Consider the following 14506-nt stretch of genomic DNA (forward strand, 5'->3'; position numbering starts at 1 on the left):
GACCGACCATATAGCAAGGGAGGTCTACAGAACACTCTGTAATATTTTACATGGGAAGAGGATCTGTAGAGTAGACATATATAATGTACAAATGAACCAGATTGTGTACCCCTAGGACAAACAATATTCTAGTCCTTACCCCGATTAAAAAAATTAACAAAAACAAGAAGTAATGAGACCTAAACTTATGGGGGTTTCTCCTGGCACATTCCATTCTAATTTACAACCTAGGAACACGACTTCCAGAAAGGCTCTGCTGCCCTAGTACTCAGATTTGGGAATGGAGAAATGCTGCCTCCTTGTGGCCATTTCCCACAACAGCAGCTTTCAACCCACTGCTAAAGGTCACTAAATATTCACCAACTTGCCATTCTGTAAATGACACCTGCCCTCCAAATAAATCCTGGGATCAAAAATGGAGCAAAAATTTCAAAAGAGGGCAACCTTCCAAGAAGACAATTTCAAGAGCTATGTGGTACTCACAGCTTTTCCTTTAAAGAAGAGGAAAGAAAAAGGTGTGGGAAAATGATATATTTTAGGAATTTTTAAAGACATGCAAACCCAAATTACAAAAACCTATCAGCTCACAGCAGTCAGAATGGCCATCAGCAAAAATGTTTCAAAAAATAAATGCTGAAGGGACTGTGGAGGAATGCGTACACTCGGCCCTAAGGGGGACGTGGTAAGAGCCACTAATGAAAACACAATGGAAGTGCCTTGAAAAGGTAAACACTGAGCTACCCGTCAATCAGTCATACCCACTGCTGGGCCTATCCCCTGAGAAAATGAGAATCAAAACGTCACAGGCTGGCAATCCTGCACTCCAGCCATATTGACCATAGCCAACATTTGGAAGCAATGAAAATGTCCATCAACAGAGGAACGCACCAAGAAGAACTCTTCCATGTACACAATGTAATATTGCTCCAATAATAAATATAAGGTAAATTTAAAAGACAAACATAAGTAAGGAGACATCAGCATTTGTGGGTTTCTTCAGGCACATTCCACTCTAATTTATAACCGAGGAACACCACTGGCCGGAAGGCCTGTTGCCCTAGTACCAGCATGGGGAACGTAGAAAGACCGCCACCCTCTGGCCGTTACCTGCAAACGCAGGTTTAAGCCTGTGCTAATGGTCACCGCAAAATGTCTTCAGGGAGGTAATGGCCAAAAAATTTTAAAATTATGACATACATACTTTAAGAAAACACTTTGAAGAACTAAGCGGTACTCACAGCCTGAAAAATGAAAAGGACCTGCCTTAAAGCTCAGTTTTAATGGATCATGAGACACATGCAAATTCAGCCACAAAGACGTATCAGCTCACACCAGTCAGAATAACCATCAGTAAAAAACCACAAAGAATAAATGCTGAAGGTGCTGTGGAGAAATGCAAACCCTCCACTTTAAGTGGGATGTAACCTGGAGAGAGCCACTCATGAGAGCAGAGTGGAGGTGCCGTTAAAAGGTAAACATTGAGCTACCGTACGATCCAGAGGCTTATTCCTGGACCTATAACCTAAGAAGACAGAATTGGAAAGAAAGAGGCAGGCAAATCTGCATTGCACAGTATTACCATAGCCAAGATATGGAAGTCACCAAAAAGTCCACCGACAGATGGGTGGACAAAGAAGAACTGCTACATGTACAGATGGATTATGAGCTAGCGATAAAATGAAGCAATGCCATTTGCAGCACCATAGATGACTCTAGAAGTAATCACGCAACTTGGAATAAGTGAGAAAGCGAAAGACACATATCCTATCATACCACATAGAGGTGTTACCTAAAAATTGATACAAACGAAGATACTTCCACAGAGAAAGGCAATCACAGATTCAGTACAAAAACTTAAGGTTCACCAAATGGAAAGGTGTGAGGATTGGGTACATTACCATATTGAGGTGAACAGAGATATACAAACACACGTGAAATATATAATCACCAAAGACCTACAGAATACCAAGAGAAGACTACTCAACATTGTGTCATAACCTACACGGGAAGAGATTCCAAAGAAGAATAGATATATGTATATGTGTGAAGGAACCACGTCTTGCACACCTAGACCAAACAAACCATTGTAATCGAATTTGCTGTGATAAAGAATAAAAATTTTGTTAAAAATACAAACAAGAAGGAATGACACATACACTTAAAGGGCTTTTTCCCGGCACATTCCATTGTACCTTACAACCTAGAACACGACTTCCATTAAGGCTCTGTTGCCCTAGTGACCAGATTTGGTAAAGGAGAAATGCTGCCCCCTTGTGGCCGTTTCCCGCAAGAGCAGCTTTAAACCCACAGCTACTGGTCACTTAAAATTCACAAGGGCTCAGGGCTGTAAAGGACACCTGCCGTCAAAAATTGTGCTCAGGTGGGGAATGGACAAAAGAAATTCAAAACAGGCGAATGTTTCAAGAAGATAGTATGCAGAGGTAAGTATTCCTCACTCTCTTTAAACAAAAAAACAGGAAAATGGGTAAAAGCTCAACCTCAGGAATTATTAGACTCATGCAATCTAATCAACCAAAAGGTTTCAACTCACACCTGTCGACTGACCGTCAGCAAAAAGTCTACCAACAATAAATGCTGACGGGGTTGTAGAGAACTGTGTAACCTCTAGGTGCTGGTGGGAAGGAAAGTGGTTAACAGCCAATAATGACTACCGAAAGGAACTGCGTTGAAAAGTGAAAACTGAGGTACCATTCAATCCAGCAGGCACACCACTGGGCCTCTCACCTGAGAAGACCAGGATCGAAAAGACACAGGCTGCAAATGCTGCACTGCAGCCTTATTCAAAATAGCCAAGATGGGAAGCAACCAAAATGTCCATCAACAGGTGAATGGATAAAGAAGAAGGAGTCCATGTACACAATGGAATATTAGCCATGGAAAACAATGAAACACTGCTCTTTGAGGCACCAGAGATGAGCCTGGAGATAATCACAAAACATGAGGTAAGTCGGAAAGCAAAAGACCTATATCCTATGATATCCCTTAGAGGCGTTATCTAATCACTGACACAAATGAACATATTTCCACAGAGAAAGACACTCACAGACTTAGAAAACCAACTATGCTCATCTAAAAGGAAAGGTGGGGGGAATGGATAAATGAGATTAGTGTTACTATACATATCCAAATACATATTATATACATATTTCAAAACGACCGACCATATAGCAAGGGAGGTCTACAGAACACTCTGTAATATTTTACATGGGAAGAGGATCTGTAGAGTAGACATATATAATGTACAAATGAACCAGATTGTGTACCCCTAGGACAAACAATATTCTAGTCCTTACCCCGATTAAAAAAATTAACAAAAACAAGAAGTAATGAGACCTAAACTTATGGGGGTTTCTCCTGGCACATTCCATTCTAATTTACAACCTAGGAACACGACTTCCAGAAAGGCTCTGCTGCCCTAGTACTCAGATTTGGGAATGGAGAAATGCTGCCTCCTTGTGGCCATTTCCCACAACAGCAGCTTTCAACCCACTGCTAAAGGTCACTAAATATTCACCAACTTGCCATTCTGTAAATGACACCTGCCCTCCAAATAAATCCTGGGATCAAAAATGGAGCAAAAATTTCAAAAGAGGGCAACCTTCCAAGAAGACAATTTCAAGAGCTATGTGGTACTCACAGCTTTTCCTTTAAAGAGGAAAGAAAAGGTGTGGGAAAATGATATATTTTAGGAATTTTTAAAGACATGCAAACCCAAATTACAAAACCCTATCAGCTCACAGCAGTCAGAATGGCCATCAGCAAAAATGTTTCAAAAAATAAATGCTGAAGGGACTGTGGAGGAATGCGTACACTCGGCCCTAAGGGGGACGTGGTAAGAGCCACTAATGAAAACACAATGGAAGTGCCTTGAAAAGGTAAACACTGAGCTACCCGTCAATCAGTCATACCCACTGCTGGGCCTATCCCCTGAGAAAATGAGAATCAAAACGTCACAGGCTGGCAATCCTGCACTCCAGCCATATTGACCATAGCCAACATTTGGAAGCAATGAAAATGTCCATCAACAGAGGAACGCACCAAGAAGAACTCTTCCATGTACACAATGTAATATTGCTCCAATAATAAATATAAGGTAAATTTAAAAGACAAACATAAGTAAGGAGACATCAGCATTTGTGGGTTTCTTCAGGCACAATCCACTCTAATTTATAACCGAGGAACACCACTGGCCGGAAGGCCTGTTGCCCTAGTACCAGCATGGGGAACGTAGAAAGACTGCCACCCTCTGGCCGTTACCTGCAAACGCAGGTTTAAGCCTGTGCTAATGGTCACCGCAAAATGTCTTCAGGGAGGTAATGGCGAAAAAATTTTAAAATTATGACATACATACTTTAAGAAAACACTTTGAAGAACTAAGCTGTACTCACAGCCTGAAAAATGAAAAGGACCTGCCTTAAAGCTCAGTTTTAATGGATCATGAGACACATGCAAATTCAGCCACAAAGACGTATCAGCTCACACCAGTCAGAATAACCATCAGTAAAAAACCACAAAGAATAAATGCTGAAGGTGCTGTGGAGAAATGCAAACCCTCCACTTTAAGTGGGATGTAACCTGGAGAGAGCCACTCATGAGAGCAGAGTGGAGGTGCGGTTAAAAGGTAAACATTGAGCTACCGTACGATCCAGAGGCTTATTCCTGGACCTATAACCTAAGAAGACAGAATTGGAAAGAAAGAGGCAGGCAAATCTGCATTGCACAGTATTACCATAGCCAAGATATGGAAGTCACCAAAAAGTCCACCGACAGATGGGTGGACAAAGAAGATCTGCTACATGTACAGATGGATTATGAGCTAGCGATAAAATGAAACAATGCCATTTGCAGCACCATAGATGACTCTAGAAGTAATCACGGAACTTGGAGTAAGTGAGAAAGCGAAAGACACATATCCTATCATACCACATAGAGGTGTTACCTAAAAATTGATACAAACGAAGATACTTCCACAGAGAAAGGCAATCACAGATTCAGTACAAAAACTTAAGGTTCACCAAATGGAAACGTGTGAGGATTGGGTACATTACCATATTGAGGTGAACAGAGATATACAAACACACGTGAAATATATAATCACCAAAGACCTACAGAATACCAAGAGAAGACTACTCAACATTGTGTCATAACCTACACGGGAAAAGATTCCAAAGAAGAATAGATATATGTATATGTGTGAAGGAACCTCGTCTTGCACACCTAGACCAAACAAACCATTGTAATCGAATTTGCTGTGATAAAGAATAAAAATTTTGTTAAAAATACAAACAAGAAGGAATGACACATACACTTAAAGGGCTTTTTCCCGGCACATTCCATTGTACTTTACAACCTAGAACACGACTTCCATTAAGGCTCTGTTGCCCTAGTGACCAGATTTGGTAAAGGAGAAATGCTGCCCCCTTGTGGCCGTTTCCCGCAAGAGCAGCTTTAAACCCACAGCTACTGGTCACTTAAAATTCACAAGGGCTCAGGGCTGTAAAGGACACCTGCCGTCAAAAATTGTGCTCAGGTGGGGAATGGACAAAAGAAATTCAAAACAGGCGAATGTTTCAAGAAGATAGTATGCAGAGGTAAGTATTCCTCACTCTCTTTAAACAAAAAAACAGGAAAATGGGTAAAAGCTCAACCTCAGGAATTATTAGACTCATGCAATCTAATCAACCAAAAGGTTCCAACTCACACCTGTCGACTGACCGTCAGCAAAAAGTCTACCAACAATAAATGCTGACGGGGTTGTAGAGAACTGTGTAACCTCTAGGTGCTGGTGGGATGGAAAGTGGTTAACAGCCAATAATGACCACCGAAAGGAACTGCGTTGAAAAGTGAAAACTGAGGTACCATTCAATCCAGCAGGCACACCACTGGGCCTCTCACCTGAGAAGACCAGGATCGAAAAGACACAGGCTGCAAATGCTGCACTGCAGCCTTATTCAAAATAGCCAAGATGCGAAGCAACCAAAATGTCCATCAACAGGTGAATGGATAAAGAAGAAGGAGTCCATGTACACAATGGAATATTAGCCATGGAAAACAATGAAACACTGCTCTTTGAGGCACCAGAGATGAGCCTGGAGATAATCACAAAACATGAGGTAAGTCGGAAAGCAAAAGACCTATATCCTATGATATCCCTTAGAGGCGTTATCTAATCACTGACACAAATGAACATATTTCCACAGAGAAAGACACTCACAGACTTAGAAAACCAACTATGCTCATCTAAAAGGAAAGGTGGGGGGAATGGATAAATGAGATTAGTGTTACTATACATATCCAAATACATATTATATACATATTTCAAAACGACCGACCATATAGCAAGGGAGGTCTACAGAACACTCTGTAATATTTTACATGGGAAGAGGATCTGTAGAGTAGACATATATAATGTACAAATGAACCAGATTGTGTACCCCTAGGACAAACAATATTCTAGTCCTTACCCCGATTAAAAAAATTAACAAAAACAAGAAGTAATGAGACCTAAACTTATGGGGGTTTCTCCTGGCACATTCCATTCTAATTTACAACCTAGGAACACGACTTCCAGAAAGGCTCTGCTGCCCTAGTACTCAGATTTGGGAATGGAGAAATGCTGCCTCCTTGTGGCCATTTCCCACAACAGCAGCTTTCAACCCACTGCTAAAGGTCACTAAATATTCACCAACTTGCCATTCTGTAAATGACACCTGCCCTCCAAATAAATCCTGGGATCAAAAATGGAGCAAAAATTTCAAAAGAGGGCAACCTTCCAAGAAGACAATTTCAAGAGCTATGTGGTACTCACAGCTTTTCCTTTAAAGAAGAGGAAAGAAAAAGGTGTGGGAAAATGATATATTTTAGGAATTTTTAAAGACATGCAAACCCAAATTACAAAAACCTATCAGCTCACAGCAGTCAGAATGGCCATCAGCAAAAATGTTTCAAAAAATAAATGCTGAAGGGACTGTGGAGGAATGCGTACACTCGGCCCTAAGGGGGACGTGGTAAGAGCCACTAATGAAAACACAATGGAAGTGCCTTGAAAAGGTAAACACTGAGCTACCCGTCAATCAGTCATACCCACTGCTGGGCCTATCCCCTGAGAAAATGAGAATCAAAACGTCACAGGCTGGCAATCCTGCACTCCAGCCATATTGACCATAGCCAACATTTGGAAGCAATGAAAATGTCCATCAACAGAGGAACGCACCAAGAAGAACTCTTCCATGTACACAATGTAATATTGCTCCAATAATAAATATAAGGTAAATTTAAAAGACAAACATAAGTAAGGAGACATCAGCATTTGTGGGTTTCTTCAGGCACAATCCACTCTAATTTATAACCGAGGAACACCACTGGCCGGAAGGCCTGTTGCCCTAGTACCAGCATGGGGAACGTAGAAAGACTGCCACCCTCTGGCCGTTACCTGCAAACGCAGGTTTAAGCCTGTGCTAATGGTCACCGCAAAATGTCTTCAGGGAGGTAATGGCGAAAAAATTTTAAAATTATGACATACATACTTTAAGAAAACACTTTGAAGAACTAAGCTGTACTCACAGCCTGAAAAATGAAAAGGACCTGCCTTAAAGCTCAGTTTTAATGGATCATGAGACACATGCAAATTCAGCCACAAAGACGTATCAGCTCACACCAGTCAGAATAACCATCAGTAAAAAACCACAAAGAATAAATGCTGAAGGTGCTGTGGAGAAATGCAAACCCTCCACTTTAAGTGGGATGTAACCTGGAGAGAGCCACTCATGAGAGCAGAGTGGAGGTGCCGTTAAAAGGTAAACATTGAGCTACCGTACGATCCAGAGGCTTATTCCTGGACCTATAACCTAAGAAGACAGAATTGGAAAGAAAGAGGCAGGCAAATCTGCATTGCACAGTATTACCATAGCCAAGATATGGAAGTCACCAAAAAGTCCACCGACAGATGGGTGGACAAAGAAGATCTGCTACATGTACAGATGGATTATGAGCTAGCGATAAAATGAAACAATGCCATTTGCAGCACCATAGATGACTCTAGAAGTAATCACGCAACTTGGAGTAAGTGAGAAAGCGAAAGACACATATCCTATCATACCACATAGAGGTGTTACCTAAAAATTGATACAAACGAAGATACTTCCACAGAGAAAGGCAATCACAGATTCAGTACAAAAACTTAAGGTTCACCAAATGGAAACGTGTGAGGATTGGGTACATTACCATATTGAGGTGAACAGAGATATACAAACACACGTGAAATATATAATCACCAAAGACCTACAGAATACCAAGAGAAGACTACTCAACATTGTGTCATAACCTACACGGGAAAAGATTCCAAAGAAGAATAGATATATGTATATGTGTGAAGGAACCTCGTCTTGCACACCTAGACCAAACAAACCATTGTAATCGAATTTGCTGTGATAAAGAATAAAAATTTTGTTAAAAATACAAACAAGAAGGAATGACACATAAACTTAAAGGGCTTTTTCCCGGCACATTCCATTGTAATTTACAACCTAGAACACGACTTCCATTAAGGCTCTGTTGCCCTAGTGACCAGATTTGGTAAAGGAGAAATGCTGCCCCCTTGTGGCCGTTTCCCGCAAGAGCAGCTTTAAACCCACAGCTACTGGTCACTTAAAATTCACAAGGGCTCAGGGCTGTAAAGGACACCTGCCGTCAAAAATTGTGCTCAGGTGGGGAATGGACAAAAGAAATTCAAAACAGGCGAATGTTTCAAGAAGATAGTATGCAGAGGTAAGTATTCCTCACTCTCTTTAAACAAAAAAACAGGAAAATGGGTAAAAGCTCAACCTCAGGAATTATTAGACTCATGCAATCTAATCAACCAAAAGGTTCCAACTCACACCTGTCGACTGACCGTCAGCAAAAAGTCTACCAACAATAAATGCTGACGGGGTTGTAGAGAACTGTGTAACCTCTAGGTGCTGGTGGGATGGAAAGTGGTTAACAGCCAATAATGACCACCGAAAGGAACTGCGTTGAAAAGTGAAAACTGAGGTACCATTCAATCCAGCAGGCACACCACTGGGCCTCTCACCTGAGAAGACCAGGATCGAAAAGACACAGGCTGCAAATGCTGCACTGCAGCCTTATTCAAAATAGCCAAGATGCGAAGCAACCAAAATGTCCATCAACAGGTGAATGGATAAAGAAGAAGGAGTCCATGTACACAATGGAATATTAGCCATGGAAAACAATGAAACACTGCTCTTTGAGGCACCAGAGATGAGCCTGGAGATAATCACAAAACATGAGGTAAGTCGGAAAGCAAAAGACCTATATCCTATGATATCCCTTAGAGGCGTTATCTAATCACTGACACAAATGAACATATTTCCACAGAGAAAGACACTCACAGACTTAGAAAACCAACTATGCTCATCTAAAAGGAAAGGTGGGGGGAATGGATAAATGAGATTAGTGTTACTATACATATCCAAATACATATTATATACATATTTCAAAACGACCGACCATATAGCAAGGGAGGTCTACAGAACACTCTGTAATATTTTACATGGGAAGAGGATCTGTAGAGTAGACATATATAATGTACAAATGAACCAGATTGTGTACCCCTAGGACAAACAATATTCTAGTCCTTACCCCGATTAAAAAAATTAACAAAAACAAGAAGTAATGAGACCTAAACTTATGGGGGTTTCTCCTGGCACATTCCATTCTAATTTACAACCTAGGAACACGACTTCCAGAAAGGCTCTGCTGCCCTAGTACTCAGATTTGGGAATGGAGAAATGCTGCCTCCTTGTGGCCATTTCCCACAACAGCAGCTTTCAACCCACTGCTAAAGGTCACTAAATATTCACCAACTTGCCATTCTGTAAATGACACCTGCCCTCCAAATAAATCCTGGGATCAAAAATGGAGCAAAAATTTCAAAAGAGGGCAACCTTCCAAGAAGACAATTTCAAGAGCTATGTGGTACTCACAGCTTTTCCTTTAAAGAAGAGGAAAGAAAAAGGTGTGGGAAAATGATATATTTTAGGAATTTTTAAAGACATGCAAACCCAAATTACAAAAACCTATCAGCTCACAGCAGTCAGAATGGCCATCAGCAAAAATGTTTCAAAAAATAAATGCTGAAGGGACTGTGGAGGAATGCGTACACTCGGCCCTAAGGGGGACGTGGTAAGAGCCACTAATGAAAACACAATGGAAGTGCCTTGAAAAGGTAAACACTGAGCTACCCGTCAATCAGTCATACCCACTGCTGGGCCTATCCCCTGAGAAAATGAGAATCAAAACGTCACAGGCTGGCAATCCTGCACTCCAGCCATATTGACCATAGCCAACATTTGGAAGCAATGAAAATGTCCATCAACAGAGGAACGCACCAAGAAGAACTCTTCCATGTACACAATGTAATATTGCTCCAATAATAAATATAAGGTAAATTTAAAAGACAAACATAAGTAAGGAGACATCAGCATTTGTGGGTTTCTTCAGGCACAATCCACTCTAATTTATAACCGAGGAACACCACTGGCCGGAAGGCCTGTTGCCCTAGTACCAGCATGGGGAACGTAGAAAGACTGCCACCCTCTGGCCGTTACCTGCAAACGCAGGTTTAAGCCTGTGCTAATGGTCACCGCAAAATGTCTTCAGGGAGGTAATGGCGAAAAAATTTTAAAATTATGACATACATACTTTAAGAAAACACTTTGAAGAACTAAGCTGTACTCACAGCCTGAAAAATGAAAAGGACCTGCCTTAAAGCTCAGTTTTAATGGATCATGAGACACATGCAAATTCAGCCACAAAGACGTATCAGCTCACACCAGTCAGAATAACCATCAGTAAAAAACCACAAAGAATAAATGCTGAAGGTGCTGTGGAGAAATGCAAACCCTCCACTTTAAGTGGGATGTAACCTGGAGAGAGCCACTCATGAGAGCAGAGTGGAGGTGCCGTTAAAAGGTAAACATTGAGCTACCGTACGATCCAGAGGCTTATTCCTGGACCTATAACCTAAGAAGACAGAATTGGAAAGAAAGAGGCAGGCAAATCTGCATTGCACAGTATTACCATAGCCAAGATATGGAAGTCACCAAAAAGTCCACCGACAGATGGGTGGACAAAGAAGATCTGCTACATGTACAGATGGATTATGAGCTAGCGATAAAATGAAACAATGCCATTTGCAGCACCATAGATGACTCTAGAAGTAATCACGCAACTTGGAGTAAGTGAGAAAGCGAAAGACACATATCCTATCATACCACATAGAGGTGTTACCTAAAAATTGATACAAACGAAGATACTTCCACAGAGAAAGGCAATCACAGATTCAGTACAAAAACTTAAGGTTCACCAAATGGAAACGTGTGAGGATTGGGTACATTACCATATTGAGGTGAACAGAGATATACAAACACACGTGAAATATATAATCACCAAAGACCTACAGAATACCAAGAGAAGACTACTCAACATTGTGTCATAACCTACACGGGAAAAGATTCCAAAGAAGAATAGATATATGTATATGTGTGAAGGAACCTCGTCTTGCACACCTAGACCAAACAAACCATTGTAATCGAATTTGCTGTGATAAAGAATAAAAATTTTGTTAAAAATACAAACAAGAAGGAATGACACATAAACTTAAAGGGCTTTTTCCCGGCACATTCCATTGTAATTTACAACCTAGAACACGACTTCCATTAAGGCTCTGTTGCCCTAGTGACCAGATTTGGTAAAGGAGAAATGCTGCCCCCTTGTGGCCGTTTCCCGCAAGAGCAGCTTTAAACCCACAGCTACTGGTCACTTAAAATTCACAAGGGCTCAGGGCTGTAAAGGACACCTGCCGTCAAAAATTGTGCTCAGGTGGGGAATGGACAAAAGAAATTCAAAACAGGCGAATGTTTCAAGAAGATAGTATGCAGAGGTAAGTATTCCTCACTCTCTTTAAACAAAAAAACAGGAAAATGGGTAAAAGCTCAACCTCAGGAATTATTAGACTCATGCAATCTAATCAACCAAAAGGTTCCAACTCACACCTGTCGACTGACCGTCAGCAAAAAGTCTACCAACAATAAATGCTGATGGGGTTGTAGAGAACTGTGTAACCTCTAGGTGCTGGTGGGATGGAAAGTGGTTAACAGCCAATAATGACCACCGAAAGGAACTGCGTTGAAAAGTGAAAACTGAGGTACCATTCAATCCAGCAGGCACACCACTGGGCCTCTCACCTGAGAAGACCAGGATCGAAAAGACACAGGCTGCAAATGCTGCACTGCAGCCTTATTCAAAATAGCCAAGATGCGAAGCAACCAAAATGTCCATCAACAGGTGAATGGATAAAGAAGAAGGAGTCCATGTACACAATGGAATATTAGCCATGGAAAACAATGAAACACTGCTCTTTGAGGCACCAGAGATGAGCCTGGAGATAATCACAAAACATGAGGTAAGTCGGAAAGCAAAAGACCTATATCCTATGATATCCCTTAGAGGCGTTATCTAATCACTGACACAAATGAACATATTTCCACAGAGAAAGACACTCACAGACTTAGAAAACCAACTATGCTCATCTAAAAGGAAAGGTGGGGGGAATGGATAAATGAGATTAGTGTTACTATACATATCCAAATACATATTATATACATATTTCAAAACGACCGACCATATAGCAAGGGAGGTCTACAGAACACTCTGTAATATTTTACATGGGAAGAGGATCTGTAGAGTAGACATATATAATGTACAAATGAACCAGATTGTGTACCCCTAGGACAAACAATATTCTAGTCCTTACCCCGATTAAAAAAATTAACAAAAACAAGAAGTAATGAGACCTAAACTTATGGGGGTTTCTCCTGGCACATTCCATTCTAATTTACAACCTAGGAACACGACTTCCAGAAAGGCTCTGCTGCCCTAGTACTCAGATTTGGGAATGGAGAAATGCTGCCTCCTTGTGGCCATTTCCCACAACAGCAGCTTTCAACCCACTGCTAAAGGTCACTAAATATTCACCAACTTGCCATTCTGTAAATGACACCTGCCCTCCAAATAAATCCTGGGATCAAAAATGGAGCAAAAATTTCAAAAGAGGGCAACCTTCCAAGAAGACAATTTCAAGAGCTATGTGGTACTCACAGCTTTTCCTTTAAAGAAGAGGAAAGAAAAAGGTGTGGGAAAATGATATATTTTAGGAATTTTTAAAGACATGCAAACCCAAATTACAAAAACCTATCAGCTCACAGCAGTCAGAATGGCCATCAGCAAAAATGTTTCAAAAAATAAATGCTGAAGGGACTGTGGAGGAATGCGTACACTCGGCCCTAAGGGGGACGTGGTAAGAGCCACTAATGAAAACACAATGGAAGTGCCTTGAAAAGGTAAACACTGAGCTACCCGTCAATCAGTCATACCCACTGCTGGGCCTATCCCCTGAGAAAATGAGAATCAAAACGTCACAGGCTGGCAATCCTGCACTCCAGCCATATTGACCATAGCCAACATTTGGAAGCAATGAAAATGTCCATCAACAGAGGAACGCACCAAGAAGAACTCTTCCATGTACACAATGTAATATTGCTCCAATAATAAATATAAGGTAAATTTAAAAGACAAACATAAGTAAGGAGACATCAGCATTTGTGGGTTTCTTCAGGCACATTCCACTCTAATTTATAACCGAGGAACACCACTGGCCGGAAGGCCTGTTGCCCTAGTACCAGCATGGGGAACGTAGAAAGACCGCCACCCTCTGGCCGTTACCTGCAAACGCAGGTTTAAGCCTGTGCTAATGGTCACCGCAAAATGTCTTCAGGGAGGTAATGGCCAAAAAATTTTAAAATTATGACATACATACTTTAAGAAAACACTTTGAAGAACTAAGCGGTACTCACAGCCTGAAAAATGAAAAGGACCTGCCTTAAAGCTCAGTTTTAATGGATCATGAGACACATGCAAATTCAGCCACAAAGACGTATCAGCTCACACCAGTCAGAATAACCATCAGTAAAAAACCACAAAGAATAAATGCTGAAGGTGCTGTGGAGAAATGCAAACCCTCCACTTTAAGTGGGATGTAACCTGGAGAGAGCCACTCATGAGAGCAGAGTGGAGGTGCCGTTAAAAGGTAAACATTGAGCTACCGTACGATCCAGAGGCTTATTCCTGGACCTATAACCTAAGAAGACAGAATTGGAAAGAAAGAGGCAGGCAAATCTGCATTGCACAGTATTACCATAGCCAAGATATGGAAGTCACCAAAAAGTCCACCGACAGATGGGTGGACAAAGAAGAACTGCTACATGTACAGATGGATTATGAGCTAGCGATAAAATGAAGCAATGCCATTTGCAGCACCATAGATGACTCTAGAAGTAATCACGCAACTTGGAATAAGTGAGAAAGCGAAAGACACATATCCTATCATACCACATAGAGGTGTTACCTAAAAATTGATACAAACGAA

Source organism: Eschrichtius robustus, chromosome 5, assembly GCF_028021215.1.
Source record: "Eschrichtius robustus isolate mEscRob2 chromosome 5, mEscRob2.pri, whole genome shotgun sequence".
Taxonomy (NCBI): domain Eukaryota; kingdom Metazoa; phylum Chordata; class Mammalia; order Artiodactyla; family Eschrichtiidae; genus Eschrichtius; species Eschrichtius robustus.